Source organism: Larus michahellis, chromosome 2 (genome assembly GCF_964199755.1).
Source record: "Larus michahellis chromosome 2, bLarMic1.1, whole genome shotgun sequence".
In the NCBI taxonomy this organism is placed as follows: domain Eukaryota; kingdom Metazoa; phylum Chordata; class Aves; order Charadriiformes; family Laridae; genus Larus; species Larus michahellis.
In genome coordinates this window covers 108,973,415-108,987,689 of record NC_133897.1, presented here as the reverse complement: position 1 = coordinate 108,987,689, position 14,275 = coordinate 108,973,415, and the positions used below count along the sequence as shown (strand labels likewise).

The 14,275-nt window shown below is 38.4% G+C and overlaps 1 protein-coding gene across 3 annotated transcripts in view; it reads left to right on the top strand.

Annotated features, from left to right (window-relative positions):
• Positions 1–557: 557 nt before the first annotated feature.
• Positions 558–14,275, top strand: part of CCDC102B (coiled-coil domain containing 102B) — a 179,005-nt gene continuing 165,287 nt past the window's right edge. For 2 of the 3 annotated variants that reach the window (XM_074576553.1, XM_074576551.1), the window contains exon 1: positions 558–645. The gene's annotated coding sequence lies outside the window, so the exon portion shown is untranslated. Of the gene's footprint in view, positions 646–904; positions 936–14,275 lie in introns of all 3 variants that reach the window. The other variant, XM_074576552.1, reaches the window with a different exon arrangement.

Below are 14,275 nucleotides of genomic sequence, written 5' to 3'. Positions count from 1 at the left end.
TTCAAAATTAATATATTTTTTTTATCTTTCCTCACCATGTTCTTTTTGTATCTCTGATAATCTAAAATACTACAATTTTTCATAATAATGTCTAACAGCCTCTGGCTAACTACTGAGTCAATTATGAAAATACATATATTAGCTAGATGATATGCAGTCATACAGAGGGGAAGAACTAGTTCTATTATAGGATATTTAAAACTTATGAGGGATATTAAGAGCAATTAGTGGCATAAGATTCCACCCAGCCTGGAAAAGACTAGTACCCGTGCTTAACTACTGTGATTAGAATAATTAATTTAAGCTTATAGAGTATATTTGGGGAACTGGAGTCATGGCCTTCAATTTAGAAAGGGAGGGAGAAATAAAAGCTGAATAAATCAATACTTAGTGAAGAACAATATGGCAAAAAGTTTTATTTTGGATAAATTACTTGTACTTAAAAGAAAAATGTGGTTTTAGTTTTGATAAAGCCTGACCAATGAGAATCTTTTTCAAGTTACTGTGGAGTGGCCTTAATGCTGTAAATAATCCTGTTGGCCAAGTCCCAGTACTGTGCAGATGAGAAAAGGATGTAGGAAATTCTGTTGTTTACACATGTGTCTGTAACACTGAGAAGCAAGAGGAGCCTAGCAAACCCAGAGGGTAAGGAGTCTTAAGCTTGTGGGTTTACTGTTTAATTTTTGTATTTCTCTTCAGGGACAAAATATGGGTTACTATCCTGCTGATGGTAAGGAGAAAAATGATCTGAAATACCCAGCAAAAGTACTGAAGATCAGGAAACAGATAGTATTTGAAGTCTGTGGCTTAGTTGGAATCTAGCTGGATCTTTCTCTTCTGTCCTTTTCACTACTATTGGGTAGTATTAATTCTAACACCCCATCAAACATAACTTGTTTTTCAGACGTAGTGGAATCCTTACTTACCATAAGCAGGTAAGTTTTCAAAATTTTCAAAATGGCAATTTGCTAAATGGTTATTTCTTATTTTTGATTTAGAAATTGGCATTAATGCAGAAAGTTCAAGGATTATACTGTTTCAATACTGAAAATCTTTTTTTAAATCACAATGTGAAATGCATCTGCAGTAGGATAAACTGGTAGAGCTTTGGTAACTTTTCATCATTATTGGAATTATGAACATAAGTAACATAAGAATAGTCTTATGAGTTTGCAGCAGTTCATATTGCATTTTTGTATGGTAGAAAGCAGTGTTTTCACAGTGTTTCTATTTTCATAAATTCTACTAATGAGTTGTATAATCCTAACTTCCTTCAGAAAATATCCAATGAGAGATAAGAAAAAAAAGTGTGTTCTTAGCTATATGATATTATTCTAAGGCAATGAAATATAATTTATTCATACTATAATTTGTTGATGCTGAACAACTATATTTGGTTTTTCATTATTTGAAAGGCAAATATCCCAGATGGTATGAGACTGTGTGGATGATCCATTGCCAATGAGAACCAAGGGTCAAATTTCAAAAGTAGCATTGATGAGTTTAATAAGTGTACATAATAAATAGGACTAATAGGGCTCCTGCTGACTATCCAGATAGCTGCATTTTGTCTCTCTCAGTTAACACTGATTCTTACAACCACTTTTTGAAGCAGACTCTGCTATAAATAATCCAATTGATAAAAGCCTAGCTTTTCTTTTAGATTACCTATGTTAGAATATTTATGGGGTTTTTTTGAGTTTCTGAATGCAATTCTTTGCATAATATAATAAAGAAAAAACAATTTCCATAGTATATTAGGTACCATTAATAGAACTAGTCATATCACTCTGTCATAAAACCTCCCAGAGAATTCTCCAAAGAACTTAGTGAAAAATGTGAAATAAGATGTCTGTCACTTTCATGTATTTGCATGTGTCCAGTTTTGAATTGAGGCCACTCTTTCACCTTATTAACGTTAACTTTAGGTAGATCTGAGAAATAAATCATTACAAAATGAATACTCTAAAGCAACTGGTAATGAACAGACTTAAAACACTGTCATTGAGTTCAGCATCAGGAGGGGTAGATCTTGGAATCATTGAAGGTTTCTCTATAACTTATGTATGTATTCATGTTGGCAAAAGGATGAACACTTCCCTTCTGTCTGAAGGACAATATTCAAAGGAAATTATGCAGAAGGAGTCAGGCTGAGTAACTATTACTTATATGATTAATTTCTTATCTTTTAGTGGGACTACTCATTGGCCTACCGGGGGCACTGAGAGAATAAATAGAGGTGAAAAACAGGTGCTTCTTTATGCATTTAAGTGACCTCTAGGATATAACACGTGGTACTTTGTGGATTATTTTATATGACCACTCTATTAACTGTGGAACCATGGCTTATGTGACAATATGAATTATTTCTTAAGTAGGTTTCCCTCAAAGAAGGCTTAGTGGAGTTGGAGTCATCACAGGATGCTATTTTACAGTCCTTGGACTGTTGAAAGTTGTAACATGGCGTTAAAATACTACGGCGGTTAAGGACAATTAAGAATAATTACATATAAATGTCCAAGAAGTAATCCTTTTTTAAAAAATATTCTTTAAAGACTTAATTATAGAAGAAATGACTTCTAAAATTATTCTGATAAAACTGAGCACATCTCTGCACAGCAGAACTGTTAATTCTGATACAACTACATCAGAGTAGTTGAACAAGCCAAAGGGATATGCTCTGACCCAGAGAAAACAAAATACTCACGAGCATTCTTACTTGTCTGCTTATGTGAGTGGGAAAATCACTTGTTTCCAGACTGACTTGGAGTAGTGTTTTGAAGAAAAATTGTTTTGTGTCTTAATAAGCTTTGGAATGTTTTATGTCTTGGTCTGAAACAATGCATCAGATATCTGTGATTAATTTTCCCTACTCCTAGTGTTGAAATTGCTTTTGAAAGTAGGTCATGTTTTGAATAGAAAAATATCATAAATTATTTCAACTATAACAAGACAATTCTTAATCTTTCATATCATAAAGCATGTGATTTTAAGATATTGTCAAGAATTGTTTAAAAATGAGTAATTTCTCAGAATATAAGCAGGGATTAAAAACTTAACTTTTTCAGGATATGCCTTTACATCCTTATATATTCAAAACAAAATACCCCATCCCTCAGTGATTTTTTTCTTAGTAAGCAAAGAAAACCTGTAAAGGAAAGTCAAGCAATCCAGTTTAAAGTCACTTTCCAACTGAGTAACATACAAGAAGTTGTTAGAAATGTGGTATAAACTCTAGAAAACAAACTTGTGAGGATTTTGTTTAAATAATGAAGCTTCTCTGTACCTTTAAGTGACACCTATTGTTTGGATGGACAGCTTTTGTCATTGTGTCCGACCTAATTCTTATTCAGTAAAGTGCTCTTCAGAATGGTTAAAGAAGCCTGTGTTCAGTTGCCTTTTTCAACTTCCTTTTGAAACTGAAAGGAGTCCAGCTGACCTGATCTATAGCCCAATCTGAAAAATGTGGGGGGAAAAAAACAGAAGACCAACAAATCTTTGAAGTCCTCAGTGCCATTTGGGAGTAGCTCAGCATCTTAAATTTTGCCTGTACCCAGTAAGAATTTACAGAGGTTCTCATAAAGAGATTAATTTGGCTTTTAAAATAAATAAAAAAAACATTAAATAGTAGAATGCTAATGTTAGTAATGACTGGGAAAGGAACCTAACCATTGAGAACCTGACATGATATAATGGTCTTTGGTCTGAGTAGAGTACTGTAAGCCTATTTAAAGCTTACTTGCAAATATTTATGTTTCAGATATCTTAAATTGATTAACAAACACCCTGGATGAAAATGAACAGCTGAATGAAATGTTTTCAGCTTTCTTTTCTTCTTTGACTTCAACTTAAAACTGGCTTTAATGCTTGCAGATTTTAAAGACTTCCAAAGACAATTACAAATGGCATGCTTAAAGGTAGATCTAACCTTGTGGATGATGTATATCTTGGATATTATTCCCATACCTTTCTGGATTCTTCCCTCTTTCTGGAAAGTTCAGAGCAAAACCATGAAGGATATTCTTCCGTGTCATGTCAAAAGGCTGTCTGTCGGTATAAGCAAGACAGTGCATGTACTGGCTGAGCTGCACATCCTGTAATAACACACTGACAACTCTGATTGTGTGCAGTCTTTTGAGATTCTCTGTTTTTGACTGACAACTGGTTCTGTTGCAACAGAGCTGAGCAGTGTAAGAAGCTACCTGCTTAGCCTACTTGTCCCTAATAAAGGGGTTATGAAACCTTTAGCACTGCTGTTCATTTCAATGTGGGGTAAAAAATGTTTGTCATATCAAACACTCACTGAAACTAACTTTGCTCTCTGTGGAAACAGAGGACGAAGACTCATGTGCTTGGTTATTCTTTGTCTTAGCTGTGCAACTGCTGAAAAAAAACAGAAACCATTTTAATGTGATTAAGAGCAAATCTCATTGTGTCTGAAGAACAAGATGCCTAGGTGTTTTAATAAGTCACACAAGGTGTTCATTTGCATCTTTAGCCATAAGAATTAAAGAGATAGTGTTTCAGTATACTGAACTAATATTAACTAATATGAACCCTATTATTCTGAAGCAATTAACTGTGTCAAGTTTGAGAACAGACTAGTATTGTGATAAAAATCTATCTTTGCTATTCAGGAGATGCCTATTAGACCAGGCCTTTAACTGGTATGAATTTATTTGCATGAATTAACATTGCCTTGGTTTCAATACTCTCTGAATTTGGTATGAATTGAAGTTGTTATTCAGATTACTATTCATAACTTGTCTTTCCTAACAATCATACAGAGCATCATTCAGACAATAAAGGTATTCCATGGTAGATTACCAGCTTCCACATAGAATCAATGAGATAGATTAGAACTCAGGCGAGTCAGTTACCTGCTTAGTCCTAAAGTTTACACTAGGATTTGTAAACCTGTTCGTAAGTTTGTTACCCTGAAAAGAACTAAAACTTTGACAATTCATACTTATCCTAATTACCTAGGAAGTTGCTTTTGCCTCTTTTTTCATTGGTCATATCCTAACAAAAAGCGATAAGCAACCTCAAAAGGGGAGCCAGCCAAGCAAACTGTTGTGTCTCAAGAAACAGCTAGCTAGTTAAATTGAATCATAGAATCATAGAATTGCTGAGGTTGGAAGGGACCTTTAAGATCATCAAGTCCAACCTTTAGCCTACCCTGACAAGAGCCACTTCTAAACCATGTCCCTAAGTGCCCCATCTACCCTTTTTTTAAGCACCTCCAGGGATGGTGAATCCACCACCTCCCTGGGCAGCCTATTCCAATGTTTAATAACCCTTTCAGTGAAAAAATGTCTCCTAATATCTAATCTAAACCTCCCCTGACGTAACTTGAACCCGTTTCCCCTCGTCCTATCACTTGTCACCAGGGAGAAGAGGTCAGCCCCCATCTCTCTACAACCTCCTTTCAGGTAGTTGTAGAGGGTGATGAGGTCTCCCCTCAGCCTCCTCTTCTCCAAGCTAAACAACCCCAGCTCCCTCAGTCGTTCTTCATAAGGTTTGTCCTCCAGGCCCCTCACCAGCTTTGTAGCCCTTCTCTGGACACGCTCCAACACCTCAATGTCCCTCTTGTAGCGAGGGGCCCAAAACTGAACGCAGTACTCGAGGTGGGGCCTCACCAGTGCCGAGTACAGGGGGATGATCACTTCCCTAGTCCGGCTCACCACACTATTCCTGATGCAGGCTAGGATGCTGTTGGCCTTCTTGGCCACCTGGGCACACTGCTGGCTCATATTCAGCCGGCTGTCAACCAACACTCCCAAGTCCTTTTCTGTCGAGCTGCTTTCGAGCCACTCTGCCCCAATCCTGTAGCGCTGCATGGGGTTGTTGTGACCCAAGTGCAGGACCCGGCACTTGGCCTTGTTGAACCTCATACCATTGGTCTCAGCCCATCGGTCCAGCCTGTCCAGATCCCTCTGCAGAGCCAACCTACCCTCAAGCAGATCAACACGTCCGCCCAGTTTAGTGTCATCTGCGAACTTACTGAGGGTGCATTCGATCCCTTCATCCAGATCATTGATAAAGATATTAAAGAGAACCGGCCCCAGCACCGAACCCTGGGGGACACCACTTGTGACCGGACACCAACTGGATTTAACTCCATTTACCACCACTCTCTGGGCACGGCCATCCAGCCAGTTTTTTACCCAGCGAAGAGTACACCTGTCCAGGCCATGAGCAGCCAGTTTCTCCAGGAGAACGCTGTGGGAAACAGTGTCAAAAGCTTTGCAAAAATCCAAGTAGATAACATCCACAGCTTTTCCCTCATCCACTAAGTGGGTCACCTTATCATAGAAGGATATTAGGTTTGATAGGCCTGCCTTGTGACCTGCCCTTCACAAACCCATGCTGACTGGGCCTGATCACCCTGTTCTCCTGCATGTGCCGTGTAATGGCACTGAAGAGGATCTGTTCCATGACCTTCCCAGGCACCGAGGTCAGACTGACTGGCCTGTAGTTCCCCGGATCCTCCTTCTGGCCCTTCTTGTGGATGGGTGTCACATTTGCTAACCTTCAGTCAGCTGGGACCTCCCCGGTTGTCCAGGACTGCTCATAAATGATGCAAAGTGGCCTGGCGAGCACCTCCGCCAGCTCTTTCAATACCCTTGGGTGGATCCCATCCGGCCCCATAGATTTGTGCACCTCCAGGTGCTGAAGCAGGTCCCTCACCATTTCCCTTTGGATTACGGGGGCTTCATTCTGCTCCCCATCCCTGTCTTCTAGCTGAGGGGTCTGGGTACTCAGGGAACAACTGGTCCTACTGCTGAAGACTGAGGCAAAGACTGCATTAAGTACCTCAGCCTTCTCCTCATCCTTGGTCACTATGTTACCGGCCCCATCTACTAGAGGACAGAGATAATCCTTAGTCCTCTTCTTATTGCTAATATATTTATAGAAACTTTTTTTGTTGTCCTTGACAACAGAAGCCAGGTTTAGCTCCAGCTGGGCTTTGGCCCTCCTGATTTTTTCCCTACATAGCTTCACTACCTCTTTGTAGTCGTCTTGAGTGGCCTGCCCTTCCTTCCAGAGGCCATAGATCCTCTTTTTTCCCTAAATTGCAACACTAGCTCCCTGTTTAGCCAGGCCGCCCTTTTTCCCCGACGGCTTGTCTTCTGGCACATGGGGACAGCCTGCTCCTGCGCCTTTAAGACTTCCTTCTTGAAAATCATCCAGGCTTCCTGGGCTCCTTTGCCCTGGAGGACTGCCTCCCAGGGGACTTTGTGAACCAGGCTCCTGAAAAGCCCAAAGTCCGCCCTCCGGAAGTCCAAGGTAGCAGTTCTGCTGACCCCTCTCCTTGCTTCTCGCAGAATCGAAAACTCTATCATTTCATGGTCACTGTTCCCAAGACAGCCTCCAACCTTCACATCCCCCACAAGACCTTCCCTGTTCACAAACAACAGATCCAGCAGGGCACCTTCCCTAGTTGGCTCTCTCACTAGCTGCGTCAGAAAGTTATCCCCAGCACATTCCAGGCCTTACCTGCACTGGAGCTGGTCTCCTCAGCGACTGACCGTTGGCGTGTTTACAGTCCGTTTAGAACTGCCGCGTGAGTCGTTGTCTCCGCCCCCGCCGCGTCAGCAGCCCGCCCCCGAGCTGCCGGTTCCGCCAGGAGGCGGCCGCTTTTCCCAGCCACGAAAGCCCTCAAAAGAGCCTTTTTGCCGGCCTTACCCGCCGCGATCCCTTTCCCCAGTGAGGCCTTGCCTGCACTGGAGCTGGTCTCCTCCGCGACTGAGTTGAGCTTGTCTTGGCTTCTGCTTAATACTGAGTTCTGTTTGAGATTGTCTGGGAAAGTTGTTCATTTCACACGTGTTCCCTTCCCCCTCTGCATGATCTGGTTATACAACACATTTTTTCAAGTATAGTGGTTGAGAAATAAGTATCAATTCTACAGACTCAGATGTATAAAAATTATGGTTGATATATTAGGAAGGTTTGTAATCAAACAAAACATTCTTGGGGAAATAAAGTTACTGTAAATTATATTTAAAGCAGTACTTCAGAGTTTCTTTTGGCCTTATGGGTAGTAAATGACAACATGTGTATGTACAAATATTTATGTTACCCATATTTAACCCTAAGGATTTGGATATGACTTCAAAGACATGTAAAGAAACATCAGCTTGTCTATGTAAAAGATCTTGGAAGATATTGAATTGATATTTAATAACTTGTGTTAGCCAGTAGACCTAAATCACAATGAGTGTGTATAGGCATGTAATCAGTACATACACATATACACACACTGGTTCTCATCTTGAAGAAGTAGTATCCAAACTGTTTATAGTTTTTTGTCTGCCACTTTCAATAAAGGAAAAAGAGTAGAATTTGTTTAGTCTTTAAATGTATTGTAATCTGTGACTACCTTCCAAATTGTCTCTTTTATGAATGTGTATGTGTACAGTTTGTATATAATCTGTATAATATTATATGAAATATAGTCATATGTTTAAAAGAAATTGAAACAGTGAACAGGATTTTACTTTAAAATGGATATTTAGACATAAGGAGAAAATGGTAAAAGGAAAAGCAGTACATAGGACCACAGAGAAGTGGACCAAATTCTCTTTGGTGCATCCTTTTACAAAGAGAATTACAGCATTTCATTTTCAGCAAGAAAGTCTAAACCCACTGTTGGCAACAATAATATAAGATATGCTGTGAAAGAATTCTTGTCCTTTGTTACTACTTTTAATTGTTGAAACCTTACGGCTCACTGTAACTTAAAAGAACAAAATATCTTTACCTAGAGGTGTTTTTGTTCTGTGGAAAGAAAAAAATTCTCAGTTCTTAAAAGCTTTTAGCCATGTGGTAAAATTCTCCTATTGGCATAGAAAGTTTCCACTATATTTTACAGAAGAAATTCACACATTGAGAGAAATATATAATACCTCATGGTTACAGGAATCACAGTAAAGGTAACAGTTTCAATAAAAGCATCATTCCAAATATAAAATTTTTGTGGCAATTTATGGGGAATTAAATGTTTCCTGCAAGTCACTAATTGTTGCTGTTACGGTTATGTCTTTTCTGGATTGTTTCCACCTGTGCTTAGAATTGACCTTCAGCCTGGGAAGTATCTGGGAATGCTTGATTATCTGGTTCAGCACTTCACAGACAGTGCTCTGCATATTCACAGTTTCTGTTGGCAGAACAGGTTTACGGGGCTAAAGCCAAGGTTTATACACATTCTTCCTCCTCCTTTTTCCTAGTGCCTTACAGCTGTGCCTTTCCACATTGATATATTGGGGCCCACCGCATAGTGGAAACAAGACTAATAGTTTGCTTCAACTTCAATTAGCTTAGAAAATGATGAAGAGGGACAGAAGTAACTTGTATGGCTTCACATCTCTACAAGAAGCCGAGTGCATCCCTGAGAATAATAAGTATTAGGTATGCACCATAGATCCTTTCTCAGAAAGGAAGAGAAATATCTAAAGATGAAAAGCTGTAATCTTTCATAGGGATTTGTCTTGCAGATATGAACAAACCATCTGCCTACCCCTCAACTTCAAGAAAAAGTAAGTTATGTGAAATATAATGTAATAGTCCTTATTTTCAGAGTAGTTCCATATTGTAGTACTTACTTGGATTTAACTTTTCTTAAAATTTAGCTAATATCTAACTATCTAACTATCTCTGGTTTTGCATATATCCAGTGTCTGTCTTGCTAGTTTCTGCTTGATTCCAAAATAGTCAAGTATTAAATTATACGAAACTTTAAATGTTTAAACTAATTTACAGATTCAAGCATTATCTGGTGTGTGAGGAATAGATGTTCTTTCGAGCATCTCTTGCTTTCCGCAAACTTATTTTAAGAACAAACCTTTTCTTTGTATATCAGCATTTCTACTTCTCTATCTCCTGGAAACAAGCTGCAGAGACCTGCAATAATAGAAGTGGCAAAGTTACTGAGTTGAATTTTGTGTTGTTAATATGCAATCAGGTTTCATATCACAAGATATCCTACAATTGCATTTCTTTCTAGAATAGATGCATTTGATGCATGGATGAGGATGTGTATACTCTGATATCCATTACAGAAGCAATGTAAATGTAATCCCATAAAATGATCAAATTCTTAGCAAATTAGAGTTCTTCAAGAGAGAATCGTAGCAGTATTAAATATGTCAGCGTTAACTGTTGTATGCTTCATGGGTTTTCTTATTTGTTTGATTTTTTTTTACTTTTTAGTTTGGAATGGAAGCAAGAAAATTCCAAGAAAGCACATTAGTCCCCTTGAAACATAAGATAAATTGGCTTTTTTTTTGAAGGAGATAGTGTGGGTTTACTGTTCAATCATTGTAATGAAAATGGATTAAATGGGAATGTAGTTAAGAGAAAATCTTTTCCATATCTCACTGAGTTCTTAAGGAGACACAATGTGTTTATTTTTTCCTGTAACGAAGGGAATTCTGTTGTTAATACGTATAATAAAATGTCAAGATTTTGTTATTTAGAAGCATCTAAATAACAGATCATTACTTATAATATGCAACATTGAAAAGAAAATTTATTTTCTTTTTTCAAATAATCTGATGATGTTTTTTAAAAGTTCAAGAATCAAGTTGGTTAGAACAAAGTTCTAGAGCATGAGTATGTTCACAAAAAACCCAAACCAATAGATCAGGATATTCCTATATTCTTCCTATTGAAAGTTATTTACATTATAAAATTATTTGCTTTTAAAAAAGAAATTAGTTTGAGGAGTTGCAGAATTCAAAAATGTGGATATACTCTATGGCTCTTGACAACAATGGAGAATTGCTGCTTCTAAGACAGTTCAGTGCTGTCACAAAATGGGCTTATTTCTTATGGCATTTTTCTACTTACATGGTGTTTTGTGAACCATTTAGCTAAAAGTTATATGTTCAGAGACTCAAAGTTCTCGATCTTGATTTCTTCTTGCTTCCTGGTTGTTATGGCAATGTTGTTAAAACTGGGAGAAGCAGCCATGCATAGCTCCTCAGAAATCCCGCTGCTCAGAGATTCATGGAACAGCTAAAGTTAGAGGGGACCTCTAGAGGTCATCTAATCCAGCCCTCCTTCTCAGGGCACAGATTACTCGGGACTTCTATATAGCATGCCTTTGTTTCAAAAGAATTGCTGCGAGACTAGAGATTTTATTTTCTCCAAAATGGGCAGGACAGCTTCCACTTGGAACTGTAGATCTTATTCCAAAGGATTGGAGTAGGTTATGGGGAAGGAGAGCAAATGAGTTTGGCAATGTGAGTGGTGTGGCCAGTCTGAGGGCCACTCAGGGCTACTTTACATTTCTTTTTGTGAAGTTATAAATTTTATATATATATATATATATATATAAAAATATATATATATAATTTTACCCTACACGTCTTCATGTGAATTATGAAAATCTTCAGGAGAAGCAAGCTACAACTAACAATAGAAAGAATTTCTCCTCTGCAGTCAGAGATTTTTGTTTCAGTCAGTATCTTTAGTGTGCTCATCCCTTACCTTTTCTCCTGGGAATTTAGCTATACATGGACTGCTAACATAATAATACATTTTCTGGGGGTACTTCAGAAACACATTGGCTACCACAATAATTTATATGATAGTCAAGTGGCATTTTCCCTACAGAACTACCATTTTCCTGAAGTTCCTTTCTGGTTTTGAACTTTTTAGGCTTGATAAAATAGTTAACAAACTTTCTTTCTGGATTTTTCAATAGAACTCCAAGCTGAAACTTGGGTCTCTTTTTTTGCCTTCTCTCTTTCTGTCATATTATTCCCTCTCATCACCTAGTAGTGATCAACTCAGAAGTGGGATCTGTCTCCAGTTTTGCATAGCTTCTACTAACAAGTCCTTACTTATATTTGGTCCTACTCCTTTTACTACCTCTGGAATTTTTAACCTTTCCCGATTAAATTTATTTATTTATTTTCAAGGCAAAGGTGTTTATACCATAAGGAAATAATGAGAAAAATAGTGACATTCAGTTTTCCAAGATTTTATATTTCCCCAGACATATAGAAATGTATGACTTTACTCATCACTTCTGTCTTTACTCCTTCTTCTCAACCAGTCTAAATATTTTGGGTATATTTTCCCTCAGTTTTATTTTAGATTTTGGGTTTTTTTGTTTTGATAAAACATCTGATTTTTAATCCTGTCCCTTAGGAACTTTGAAAATTAAGGAACTTTGAAATTAAGATTGAGGCTTGACAATGTCTCTTATACTTCAAAATTCATGCTGAGGATATCTTATGGAAGGAATATGAGATTGCATAATTTTTATTTTATGTGTCAGGACATTTTTGAACCGTGGCTGTGATTTCATTTGGTCTCAAAGATGCCCTTAACAAACCAAATTTTCCAAATTGATGTAGTGAGAAAACCTGTTTCTTTCAGGCACTCTACAGATTTTTAATCTGTATAGGTTGTTTTAATCTGTTGTGTTTTTTTTTTTAATCTGTACAGATTTTTAATCTGCACATACAGAATTTACAAGTCTACCTTGATTTCAGCAAAGCATTTGACACTGTCTTGCATGACATCCTTGTCTCTAAATTGGAGGAACATGGATTTGACAGATGGATCAATTGGAATTGGCCAATTGGCTGGACGGTCACGCTCAAAAGAGTTGCCATCAATGGCTTGATGTCCAAGTGGTGACCAGTGATGAGTGGCGTTCCTCAGGGGTACTGGCACTGGTACTATTTAACATGTTTGTTGGAGACAGGGATGATGGGTTTGAGTGCACCCTCAGTAAGTTTGCCAACAACACCAAGCTGTGTGGCACAGTTGACACGCTGGAAGGAAGGGATGCCATCCAGAGGGAGCTGGACAGGCTTGAGAGATGGGCCTATGCAGACCTCGTGAAGTTCAACGAGGTCAAGTGCAAGGTCCTACACATGGTTCAGGGCAATCCCAAGCACAAATCCAGGCTGGGCGGAAAATGGCTTGAGAGCAGCCCTGAGGAGAAGGACTTGGAGGTGTTGGTTGATGAGAAGATCAAGATAAGCCAGCAATGTGTGCTTGCAGCTCAGAAAACCAACTGCATCCTGGTCTGCATCAAAAGAAGCACGGTCAGCCGTTCAAGGGAGGTGATTCTGCCCCTCTACTCTGCTCTCATGGGACCCCACCTGGAGTACTGTGTCCAGCTCTGGGTCCTCCAACATAAGAAGGACATGGACTTGTTGGAGCAAGTCCAGAGGAGGGCCACGAAGATGATCAGAGGGCTGGAGCATCTATGCTATGAGGACAGGCTGAGAGAGTTGGAGTTGTTCATCCTGGAGAAGAGAAGGCTCCAGGGAGACCTTATAGTAGCCTTCCAGTACTTCAAGAGGGCCTATATGAAAGATGGGGAAGGACTCTTTATCAGGGAATATGGTGATAGGATAAGGAGTAACACTTTTAAAATGAAAGAGGGTAGATTTAGATTAGATATTAAGAAGAAATTCTTTACTGTGAGGGTGTTGAAAAGCCTTGCCCAGGGAAGTGGTGTATGATGCAACCCTTGGAGTGTTCAAGGCTAGGCTGGATGGGGCTTTGAGTGGTGGTGGTGGTGGTGGTGGTGACCCTGCCCATGGCAGGGGGTTTGAACTAGATGATCTTTAAAGTCCCTTCCAACTCTAACCATTCTATGACTTCATAATTGAATTAAAAAAAAAAAATAATAAACAAACGAAACCTCATGATCATTTCTCTTTGTTTCTAATATCACATAACTTTATATTTTATGGTTTTCACAGCATAAGTGTTTTTAGTTACTGGACATGAGAAGTAAATGAAGTGGATTCTGGAAATAACTTCAATTTGTATTGATATTTTGATATTAAAAGGAATGTAGCTAGAGAAGTGTAAACAGGTTAAAAAAAAAAGATCACATCACCTAACAGGAAAGAAACAAGTTGCATTGTCTCTTCAGGACGTTTTTTGGCTGATTTTTAGTTATGACACATGTAAGGAATATAATGTTTGGAAACAACATAAACAGCTTAAATATACCATATGGTTTAATATTGTTATGGTTTATAGCTGTGGAAAAAATAAACATAATTATCTTTGGCTGTGCACTGAAAAGTCTTGAAATCACTATCTTTTAATTTTCAGGTCTAAAATAACAATTTTCTTAACTTGCTAACAGAGACAATGATGAGACCCAGACTGCGGAAGTGAGATAACCTGCATATGTTGTCATGGTCCGTTTGGATCTCTCAAATTTACAGCACAACGTACTCTGTAAATTAAACTTTATTTTATGAGCTTAGAAATTTGGTCTATAGCATTTTCA